Raw genomic sequence first — 12309 nt, forward strand, 5'->3', positions numbered from 1 at the left:
ATCTCTACCCTCAGTCTCACCGGGAACCTAACTGTAACCCTACCTCCACCCCTGCCTCTGAACCCTAGGCCTCAGCTGCAGCCTGAACCCTGAGGCCTACCCTAAAGATGAGCCGCGCCCTGCAACGCACACTCCCCCTATCACGTATTCGTACCCCAATGTCGACCCTCAGCCTCACCGGGAACCTAACCCTAACCCTAGCTCCACCCTTGACCCCGAACGCTAGGCCTCAGCCGCAGCCTGAACCCTGAGGCCTACCCTAACGATGAGCCACGCCCTGCAACGCAAACACCACCTAACACGTATCCGAACCCCAATCTCGACCCTCAGCCTCACTGGGAGCCTAACCATAAGCCTAGCTCCACCCCTAACCCTGAACCATGGGCTTCTCCCGCAGCCTGAACCCTGCGGCCTACCCTAACGATGAGCCACGCCCTGCAACCCACACTCCCCCTAACACGTATCCATACCTCAATCTCGACCCTCAGCCTCACTGGGAGCCTAACACTAACCCTGGCCTCACACCTGACCCTGAACCCTAGGCCTCACCCGAAGCCTGAACCCTGAAGCCTAACCTTACTAGGAGCCGCAGCCAGCAATGCACACTCCCCCTAACACGTATCCGTACCCCATCAGGACCCGCAGCCTCACTGGGAGCCTAATCCTAACCCTAGATCCACCACTGACCCTGAACACTAGGCCTCACCTGCAGCCTGAACCCTGGCACTACCCTAATGATGAGCCACGCCCTGACACGCACTCTCCCCCTAACACGTATCCGTACACCAATCTCGACATTCTCCTCACCGGGAGCCTAAACCTACCCTAGCCCCACCCCTGATCCTGAAACCTAGGCCTCACCAGCAGCCTGAACCCTGAGGCCTACCCTAACGATGAGCGGCGCCTTGCAACACACACTCCCCCAAACACGTATCCGTACTCCAATCTCTACCCTCAGCCTCACCGGGAGCCCAAACCTAACCCTAGCTCCACCCCTGACCCTGAACCCGAGGCCTCAACCGCAGCCTGAACCCTGAGGCCTACCCTAACGATGAGCCGTGCCCTGCAAAGCACACTCCCCCTAACACGTATTCGTTCGCCAATATCGACCCTCAGCCTCACCGGGAGCCGAACCCTAACCGTAGCTCCACCACTGACCCTGAACCCTAGGCCTCACTCGCAGCCTGAACCCTGAGGCCTACCCTAACGATGAGCTGCGCCCGTCAACACATACTCCCCCTAACACGTATCCGTATCCCAATCTCGACCCTCAGCCTCACCGGGAGTCTAAACCTAACCCTAGCTCCAACCCTGACCCTGAACACTAGGCCTCACCCGCAGCCTGAACTCTGAGGCCTACCCTAACGATAAGCAGCGCCCTGCAAGGCACACTCCCCCTAACACGTATCTGTACCCCAATCTCGACCCTCAGCATCATCGGGAGCCTAAATCTAACCCTAGCTCCACCCATGACCCTGAACCCTAGGCCTCACCCGCAGCCTGAACCCTGAGGCCTAACCTAACGATGAGCCGCGCCCTGCAACGCCCCCTCCCCCAAACACGTATCAGAATGCCAATCTCGACCCTCAGCCTCACCGGGATCCGAACGCTAACCCTACCTCCACCGCTGACCCTAAACACTAGGCCTCATCCGGAGCCTGAACCCTGAGGCCTACCCTAAGGATGAGCCGCGCCCAGCAACGCACACTCCCCCTAACACGTATCCGTATCCCAATCTCGACCCTCAGCCTCACAGGGAGCCTAACCCTAACCCTACCTCCACCCCTGACCCTGAACTCGAGGCCTCACCCGCAGCCTGAACCCTGAGGACTACCCTAACGATGAGCCACACCCTGAAACGCACACTCCCCCTAACACTTATCCGTATCCCAAACTCGACACTCAGCCTCCTCTGGAGCCTAACCGTAACCCAATCCCCACCACTGACCGTGAACCCTAGGCCTCACACGCAGCGTGAACGCTGAGGCCTACCCGAACAATGAGCCGCGCCTGCAAACTCACACTGCCCCTAACACGTATCCGTACCCCAATCTCGACCCTCAGCCTCACCGCGAGACTAACCCTAACCGTAGCTTCACCCCTGACCCTGAACCCTAGGCCTCACCCACAGCCTGAACCCTGAGGTCTAACCTAACTATGAGCTGTACCCTGCAACGCACACTCCCCCTAACACGTATCCGTACCCCATCTCGACCCTCAGCCTCACCGGGAGCCTGACCCTAACCCTAGCCCCACCCCTGACCCTGAACCCTAGGCCTCACCCGCAGCCTGAACCCTTAAGCCTACCCTAACGATGACCCGTGCCCTGCAACGCACACTCCCCCTAACATGTATCCGTACCCCAATCTCCACCCACAGCCTCACCGGGAGCCTAACCCTAACGCTACCTCCACCCATGACCCTGAACCCTAGGCCTCACCCGAAGCCTGAACTCTCAGGCCTACCCTAACGGTGAGCCACGCCGTGCAATGCACACTCCCCTTAACACGAATCCGTACCCCAATCTCGAACCTCAGCCTCACCGGGGGCCTAACCCTAACCCTAGCTCCACCTCTGACCCTGAACACTAGGCCTCACCCGCAGCCTGAACCCTGAGACCTACCCTAACGATGAGCCGCGCCCTGCAACGCACACTACCCCTAACACGTATCCGTACCCCAATCTCGACCCTCAGCCTCAACGGGAGCCAAACCCTAACCCTAGCTCCACACCTGAGCCTGAACACTAGGCCTCACCTGCAGCCTGAACCCTGAAGCCTACCCTAACGATGAGCCGCGCCCTGCAATGCACACTCCCGTTAACATGGATCCGTACCCCAATCTCGACCCACAGCCTCACCCGGAGCCTAACCCTAACCCTAACCCCACCCCTGACCCTGAACTCTATGCCTCACCCGCAAACTGAACCGTGAGTCCTACAATAAACTTGAGTCGCACTCTGCAAAGCACACTCCCCCTAACACGTATCCATACCCCAGTCTCGACCCTCAGCCTCACCGGGAGCCTAACCCTAACCCCAGTTCTACCCATGACCCTAAACCCTAGGCCTCACCCGCAGCCTGAATCCTGAGCCCTACCCTAAGGTAGAGCCGCGCCCTGCATAGCACACACCCCCTAACATGGATCCGTACCCAAATCTCGACCCTCAGTCTCACCGGGAACCTAACTCTAACCCTACCTCCACCCCTGCATCTGAACCCTAGGCCTCAGCTGCAGCCTGAACCCTGAGGCCTACCCTAAAGATGAGCCGCGCCCTGCAACGCACACTCCCCCTATCACGCATCCGTACCCCAATTTCGACCCTCAGCCTCACCGGGAACCTAACCCTAACCCTAACCCTAGATCCACCCTTGACCCCGAACGCTAGGCCTCAGCCGCAGCCTGAACCCTGAGGCCTACGCTAACGATGAGCCGCGCCCTGCAACGCAAACACCACCTAACACGTATCCGTACCCCAATCTCGACCCTCAGCCTCACCGGGAGCCTAACCATAAGCCTAGCTCCACCCCTGACCCTGAACCATAGGCTTCACCCGCAGCCTGAACCCTGAGGCCTACCCTAACGATGAGCCACGCCCTGCAACGCACACTCCCCCTAACACGTATCCATACCTCAATCTCGACCCTCAGCCTCACCGGGAGCCTAACCCTAACCCTGGCCTCACACCTGACCCTGAAGCCTAGGCCTCACCCGCAGCCTGAACCCTGAAGCCTAACCTTACTAGGAGCCGCAGCCAGCAATGCACACTCCCCCTAACACGTATCCGTACCCCATCTGGACCCGCAGCCTCACTGGGAGCCTAATCCTAACCCTAGATCCACCACTGACCCTGAACACTAGGCCTCACCCGCAGCCTGAACCCTGGCACCTACCCTAATGATGAGCCACGCCCTGCCACGCACACTCCCCCTAACACGTATCCGTACACCAATCTCGACATTCACCTCACCGGGAGCCTAAACCTACCCTAGCCCCACCCCTGATCCTGAAACCTAGGCCTCACCCGCAGCCTGAACCCTGAGGCCTACCCTAACGATGAGCGGCGCCTTGCAACACACACTCCCCCAAACACGTATCCTTACTCCAATCTCTACCCTCAGCCTCACCGGGAGCCTAAACCTAACCCTAGCTCCACCCCTGACCCTGAACCCTAGGCCTCACCCGCAGCCTAAACCCTTAGGCCTACCCTAACGATGAGACGCGCTGTGCAACGCACACTCCCCCTAACACGTCTCCGTACACCAATCTCAACCCTCAGCCTCACCGGGAGCCTAACCCTAACCCGAGCTCCACCCCTGACCCTGATCCATAGGATTCACCCGCAGCCTGAACCCTGAGGCCTACCCTAGCGATGAGCCGCGCCCTGGAACGCACACTCCCCCTAACAGGTATCCGTACCCCAATCTCGACCCTCAGCCTCACCGGGACCCTAACCCTAACCCTAGCTCCACCTCGGACCCTAAACCCTAGGCCTCACACGCAGCCTGAACCCTCAGGCCTACCCGAACGATGAGCCGTGACCTGCAATGCACACTCCCCCTAACACGTATTCGTACCCCAGTATCGACCCTCAGCCTCACCGGGAGCCTAACCCTAACCGTAGCTGCACCCCCACCCTGAACCCTAGGGCTCACTCGCAGCCTGTATCCTGAGGCCTACCCTAAAGATGAGCCGCGCCCTGCAACGCACACTCCCACTATCACGTCTCCGTACCCCAATCTCGAGCCTCAGCCTCACCGGGAGCCTAACCCTAACCCTAGCTACACCCCTGACCCTGATCCATAGGATTCACCCGCAGCCTGAACCCTGAGGCCTACCCTAGCGATGAGCCACGCCCTGGAACGCACACTCCCCCTAACAGGTATCCGTACCCCAATCTCGACCCTCAGCCTCACCGAGAGCCTAAGCGTAAGCCTACCTCGACCACTGATCCTGAACCCTAGGCCTCACACCCAGCCTTAACCCTGAGGCCTACCCTAACGATGAGCCGCGCCCTCAAACAAACACTCCCCCTAACACGTATCCGTACCCCATCTCGACGCTCAGCCTCACGGCGAGCCAAATGCTAACCCTAACTCCACCCCAGAACCTGAACTCTAGGCCTCACCCGCAGCCTGAACCCTGAGGCCTACCCTAACGATGAGCCGCGCCCTGCCATGCACAGTCCCCCTAACACATATCCGTACCCGAATCTCGACCCTTATCCTCACCGGGAGCCTAACCCTAACCCTAGCTCCACCCCTGACCCTGAAACCTAGGTCTCAGCCGCAGCCTGAATCCTGAGGCCTACGCTAAAGACGAGCCGCGCCCTGAAACGCACACTCCCCCAAAACATATCCATACCCCAATGTCGACCCTCAGCCTCACCGCGAGACTAACCCTAACCGGAGCTTCACCCCTGACCCTGAACCCTAGGCCTCACACGCAGACTGAACCCTGAGGCCTAACCAAACTATGAGCCGCACCTTGCAACGCACTCTCCCCCTAACACGTATCCGTACCCCATCTCGACCCTCAGCCTCAGTGCGAGACTAATCCTAACCCTAGCTCCACCCCAGACCCTGAACACTAGGCCTCACCCGCAGCCTGAACCCTGACACCAACCCTAATGTTGAGCCACGCCCTGGCAGGCACACTCCCCCTAACACGTATCCGTACCCCAATCTCGACCCTCAGCCTCACCGGAAGCCTAAACCTAACCCTAGCTCCCCCCCTTACCCTGAACCCTAGGCCTCACCCACAGCCTTAACCCTCAGGCCTACCCTAACGATGATCCGCGCCCTGCAACGCACACTCCCCCTAAGAAGTATCCGTACCCCAATCTCGACCCTCAGCCTCATCGGGAGCCTAAACCTAACCCTAGCTCCCCCCCTTACCCTGAACCCTAGGCCTCACCCGCAGCCTTAACCCTCAGGCCTACCCTAAAGATGAGCCGCGCCCTGCAACGCACACTCCCCCTATGACGTATCCGTACCCCAATTTCGACCCTCAGCCTCACCGGGAACCTAACCCTAACCCTAGATCCACCCTTGACCCCGAACGCTAGGCCTCAGCCGCAGCCTGAACCCTGAGGCCTACCCTAACGATGAGCCACGCCCTGCAACGCAAACACCACCTAACACGTATCCGAACCCCAATCTCGACCCTCAGCCTCACCGGGAGCCTAACCATAAGCCTAGTTCCACCCCTGACCCTGAACCACAGGCTTCACCCGCAGCCTGAACCCTGAGGCCTATCCTAACGATGAGCCACGCCCTGCAACGCACACTCCCCCTAACACGTATCCATACCTCAATCTCGACCCTCAGCCTCACCGGGAGTCTAAACCTAACCCTAGCTCCAACCCTGACCCTGAACACTAGGCCTCACCCGCAGCCTGAACTCTGAGGCCTACCCTAACGATAAGCAGCGCCCTGCAAGGCACACTCCCCCTAACACGTATCTGTACCCCAATCTCGACCCTCAGCATCACCGGGAGCCTAAATCTAACCCTAGCTCCACCCATGACCCTGAACCCTAGGCCTCACCCGCAGCCTGAACCCTGAGGCCTAACCTAACGATGAGCCGCGCCCTGCAACGCCCCCTCCCCCAAACACGTATCAGAATGCCAATCTCGACCCTCAGCCTCACCGGGATCCGAACGCTAACCCTACCTCCACCGCTGACCCTAAACACTAGGCCTCATCCGGAGCCTGAACCCTGAGGCCTACCCTAAGGATGAGCCGCGCCCAGCAACGCACACTCCCCCTAACACGTATCCGTATCCCAATCTCGACCCTCAGCCTCACAGGGAGCCTAACCCTAACCCTACCTCCACCCCTGACCCTGAACTCGAGGCCTCACCCGCAGCCTGAACCCTGAGGACTACCCTAACGATGAGCCACACCCTGAAACGCACACTCCCCCTAACACTTATCCGTATCCCAAACTCGACACTCAGCCTCCTCTGGAGCCTAACCGTAACCCAATCCCCACCACTGACCGTGAACCCTAGGCCTCACACGCAGCGTGAACGCTGAGGCCTACCCGAACAATGAGCCGCGCCTGCAAACTCACACTGCCCCTAACACGTATCCGTACCCCAATCTCGACCCTCAGCCTCACCGCGAGACTAACCCTAACCGTAGCTTCACCCCTGACCCTAAACCCTAGGCCTCACCCACAGCCTGAACCCTGAGGTCTAACCTAACTATGAGCTGTACCCTGCAACGCACACTCCCCCTAACACGTATCCGTACCCCATCTCGACCCTCAGCCTCACCGGGAGCCTGACCCTAACCCTAGCCCCACCCCTGACCCTGAACCCTAGGCCTCACCCGCAGCCTGAACCCTTAAGCCTACCCTAACGATGACCCGTGCCCTGCAACGCACACTCCCCCTAACATGTATCCGTACCCCAATCTCCACCCACAGCCTCACCGGGAGCCTAACCCTAACGCTACCTCCACCCATGACCCTGAACCCTAGGCCTCACCCGAAGCCTGAACTCTCAGGCCTACCCTAACGGTGAGCCACGCCGTGCAATGCACACTCCCCTTAACACGAATCCGTACCCCAATCTCGAACCTCAGCCTCACCGGGGGCCTAACCCTAACCCTAGCTCCACCTCTGACCCTGAACACTAGGCCTCACCCGCAGCCTGAACCCTGAGACCTACCCTAACGATGAGCCGCGCCCTGCAACGCACACTACCCCTAACACGTATCCGTACCCCAATCTCGACCCTCAGCCTCAACGGGAGCCAAACCCTAACCCTAGCTCCACACCTGAGCCTGAACACTAGGCCTCACCTGCAGCCTGAACCCTGAAGCCTACCCTAACGATGAGCCGCGCCCTGCAATGCACACTCCCGTTAACATGGATCCGTACCCCAATCTCGACCCACAGCCTCACCCGGAGCCTAACCCTAACCCTAACCCCACCCCTGACCCTGAACTCTATGCCTCACCCGCAAACTGAACCGTGAGTCCTACAATAAACTTGAGTCGCACTCTGCAAAGCACACTCCCCCTAACACGTATCCATACCCCAGTCTCGACCCTCAGCCTCACCGGGAGCCTAACCCTAACCCCAGTTCTACCCATGACCCTAAACCCTAGGCCTCACCCGCAGCCTGAATCCTGAGCCCTACCCTAAGGTAGAGCCGCGCCCTGCATAGCACACACCCCCTAACATGGATCCGTACCCAAATCTCGACCCTCAGTCTCACCGGGAACCTAACTCTAACCCTACCTCCACCCCTGCATCTGAACCCTAGGCCTCAGCTGCAGCCTGAACCCTGAGGCCTACCCTAAAGATCAGCCGCGCCCTGCAACGCACACTCCCCCTATCACGCATCCGTACCCCAATTTCGACCCTCAGCCTCACCGGGAACCTAACCCTAACCCTAACCCTAGATCCACCCTTGACCCCGAACGCTAGGCCTCAGCCGCAGCCTGAACCCTGAGGCCTACGCTAACGATGAGCCACGCCCTGCAACGCAAACACCACCTAACACGTATCCGTACCCCAATCTCGACCCTCAGCCTCACCGGGAGCCTAACCATAAGCCTAGCTCCACCCCTGACCCTGAACCATAGGCTTCACCCGCAGCCTGAACCCTGAGGCCTACCCTAACGATGAGCCACGCCCTGCAACGCACACTCCCCCTAACACGTATCCATACCTCAATCTCGACCCTCAGCCTCACCGGGAGCCTAACCCTAACCCTGGCCTCACACCTGACCCTGAAGCCTAGGCCTCACCCGCAGCCTGAACCCTGAAGCCTAACCTTACTAGGAGCCGCAGCCAGCAATGCACACTCCCCCTAACACGTATCCGTACCCCATCTGGACCCGCAGCCTCACTGGGAGCCTAATCCTAACCCTAGATCCACCACTGACCCTGAACACTAGGCCTCACCGGCAGCCTGAACCCTGGCACCTACCCTAATGATGAGCCACGCCCTGCCACGCACACTCCCCCTAACACGTATCCGTACACCAATCTCGACATTCACCTCACCGGGAGCCTAAACCTACCCTAGCCCCACCCCTGATCCTGAAACCTAGGCCTCACCCGCAGCCTGAACCCTGAGGCCTACCCTAACGATGAGCGGCGCCTTGCAACACACACTCCCCCAAACACGTATCCGTACTCCAATCTCTACCCTCAGCCTCACCGGGAGCCTAAACCTAACCCTAGCTCCACCCCTGACCCTGAACCCTAGGCCTCACGCGCAGCCTAAACCCTGAGGCCTACCCTAACAATGAGACGCGCTGTGCAACGCACACTCCCCCTAACACGTCTCCGTACACCAATCTCAACCCTCAGCCTCACCGGGAGCCTAACCCTAACCCGAGCTCCACCCCTGACCCTGATCCATAGGATTCACCCGCAGCCTGAACCCTGAGGCCTACCCTAGCGATGAGCCGCGCCCTGGAACGCACACTCCCCCTAACAGGTATCCGTACCCCAATCTCGACCCTCAGCCTCACCGGGACCCTAACCCTAACCCTAGCTCCACCTCGGACCCTAAACCCTAGGCCTCACACGCAGCCTGAACCCTCAGGCCTACCCGAACGATGAGCCGTGACCTGCAATGCACACTCCCCCTAACACGTATTCGTACCCCAGTATCGACCCTCAGCCTCACCGGGAGCCTAACCCTAACCGTAGCTGCACCCCCACCCTGAACCCTAGGGCTCACTCGCAGCCTGTATCCTGAGGCCTACCCTAAAGATGAGCCGCGCCCTGCAACGCACACTCCCACTATCACGTCTCCGTACCCCAATCTCGAGCCTCAGCCTCACCGGGAGCCTAACCCTAACCCTAGCTACACCCCTGACCCTGATCCATAGGATTCACCCGCAGCCTGAACCCTGAGGCCTACCCTAGCGATGAGCCACGCCCTGGAACGCACACTCCCCCTAACAGGTATCCGTACCCCAATCTCGACCCTCAGCCTCACCGAGAGCCTAAGCGTAAGCCTACCTCGACCACTGATCCTGAACCCTAGGCCTCACACCCAGCCTTAACCCTGAGGCCTACCCTAACGATGAGCCGCGCCCTCAAACAAACACTCCCCCTAACACGTATCCGTACCCCATCTCGACGCTCAGCCTCACGGCGAGCCAAATGCTAACCCTAACTCCACCCCAGAACCTGAACTCTAGGCCTCACCCGCAGCCTGAACCCTGAGGCCTACCCTAACGATGAGCCGCGCCCTGCCATGCACAGTCCCCCTAACACATATCCGTACCCGAATCTCGACCCTTATCCTCACCGGGAGCCTAACCCTAACCCTAGCTCCACCCCTGACCCTGAAACCTAGGTCTCAGCCGCAGCCTGAATCCTGAGGCCTACCCTAAAGACGAGCCGCGCCCTGAAACGCACACTCCCCCAAAACATATCCATACCCCAATGTCGACCCTCAGCCTCACCGCGAGACTAACCCTAACCGGAGCTTCACCCCTGACCCTGAACCCTAGGCCTCACACGCAGACTGAACCCTGAGGCCTAACCAAACTATGAGCCGCACCTTGCAACGCACTCTCCCCCTAACACGTATCCGTACCCCATCTCGACCCTCAGCCTCAGTGCGAGACTAATCCTAACCCTAGCTCCACCCCAGACCCTGAACACTAGGCCTCACCCGCAGCCTGAACCCTGACACCAACCCTAATGTTGAGCCACGCCCTGGCAGGCACACTCCCCCTAACACGTATCCGTACCCCAATCTCGACCCTCAGCCTCACCGGAAGCCTAAACCTAACCCTAGCTCCCCCCCTTACCCTGAACCCTAGGCCTCACCCACAGCCTTAACCCTCAGGCCTACCCTAACGATGATCCGCGCCCTGCAACGCACACTCCCCCTAAGAAGTATCCGTACCCCAATCTCGACCCTCAGCCTCATCGGGAGCCTAAACCTAACCCTAGCTCCCCCCCTTACCCTGAACCCTAGGCCTCACCCGCAGCCTTAACCCTCAGGCCTACCCTAAAGATGAGCCGCGCCCTGCAACGCACACTCCCCCTATGACGTATCCGTACCCCAATTTCGACCCTCAGCCTCACCAGGAACCTAACCCTAACCCTAGATCCACCCTTGACCCCGAACGCTAGGCCTCAGCCGCAGCCTGAACCCTGAGGCCTACCCTAACGATGAGCCACGCCCTGCAACGCAAACACCACCTAACACGTATCCGAACCCCAATCTCGACCCTCAGCCTCACCGGGAGCCTAACCATAAGCCTAGTTCCACCCCTGACCCTGAACCACAGGCTTCACCCGCAGCCTGATCCCTGAGGCCTATCCTAACGATGAGCCACGCCCTGCAACGCACACTCCCCCTAACACGTATCCATACCTCAATCTCGACCCTCAGCCTCACCGGGAGTCTAAACCTAACCCTAGCTCCAACCCTGACCCTGAACACTAGGCCTCACCCGCAGCCTGAACTCTGAGGCCTACCCTAACGATAAGCAGCGCCCTGCAAGGCACACTCCCCCTAACACGTATCTGTACCCCAATCTCGACCCTCAGCATCACCGGGAGCCTAAATCTAACCCTAGCTCCACCCATGACCCTGAACCCTAGGCCTCACCCGCAGCCTGAACCCTGAGGCCTAACCTAACGATGAGCCGCGCCCTGCAACGCCCCCTCCCCCAAACACGTATCAGAATGCCAATCTCGACCCTCAGCCTCACCGGGATCCGAACGCTAACCCTACCTCCACCGCTGACCCTAAACACTAGGCCTCATCCGGAGCCTGAACCCTGAGGCCTACCCTAAGGATGAGCCGCGCCCAGCAACGCACACTCCCCCTAACACGTATCCGTATCCCAATCTCGACCCTCAGCCTCACAGGGAGCCTAACCCTAACCCTACCTCCACCCCTGACCCTGAACTCGAGGCCTCACCCGCAGCCTGAACCCTGAGGACTACCCTAACGATGAGCCACACCCTGAAACGCACACTCCCCCTAACACTTATCCGTATCCCAAACTCGACACTCAGCCTCCTCTGGAGCCTAACCGTAACCCAATCCCCACCACTGACCGTGAACCCTAGGCCTCACACGCAGCGTGAACGCTGAGGCCTACCCGAACAATGAGCCGCGCCTGCAAACTCACACTGCCCCTAACACGTATCCGTACCCCAATCTCGACCCTCAGCCTCACCGCGAGACTAACCCTAACCGTAGCTTCACCCCTGACCCTGAACCCTAGGCCTCACCCACAGCCTGAACCCTGAGGTCTAACCTAACTATGAGCTGTACCCTGCAACGCACACTCCCCCTAACACGTATCCG

This window comes from Kogia breviceps, chromosome 3 (assembly GCF_026419965.1).
Source record: "Kogia breviceps isolate mKogBre1 chromosome 3, mKogBre1 haplotype 1, whole genome shotgun sequence".
NCBI lineage: Eukaryota > Metazoa > Chordata > Mammalia > Artiodactyla > Physeteridae > Kogia > Kogia breviceps.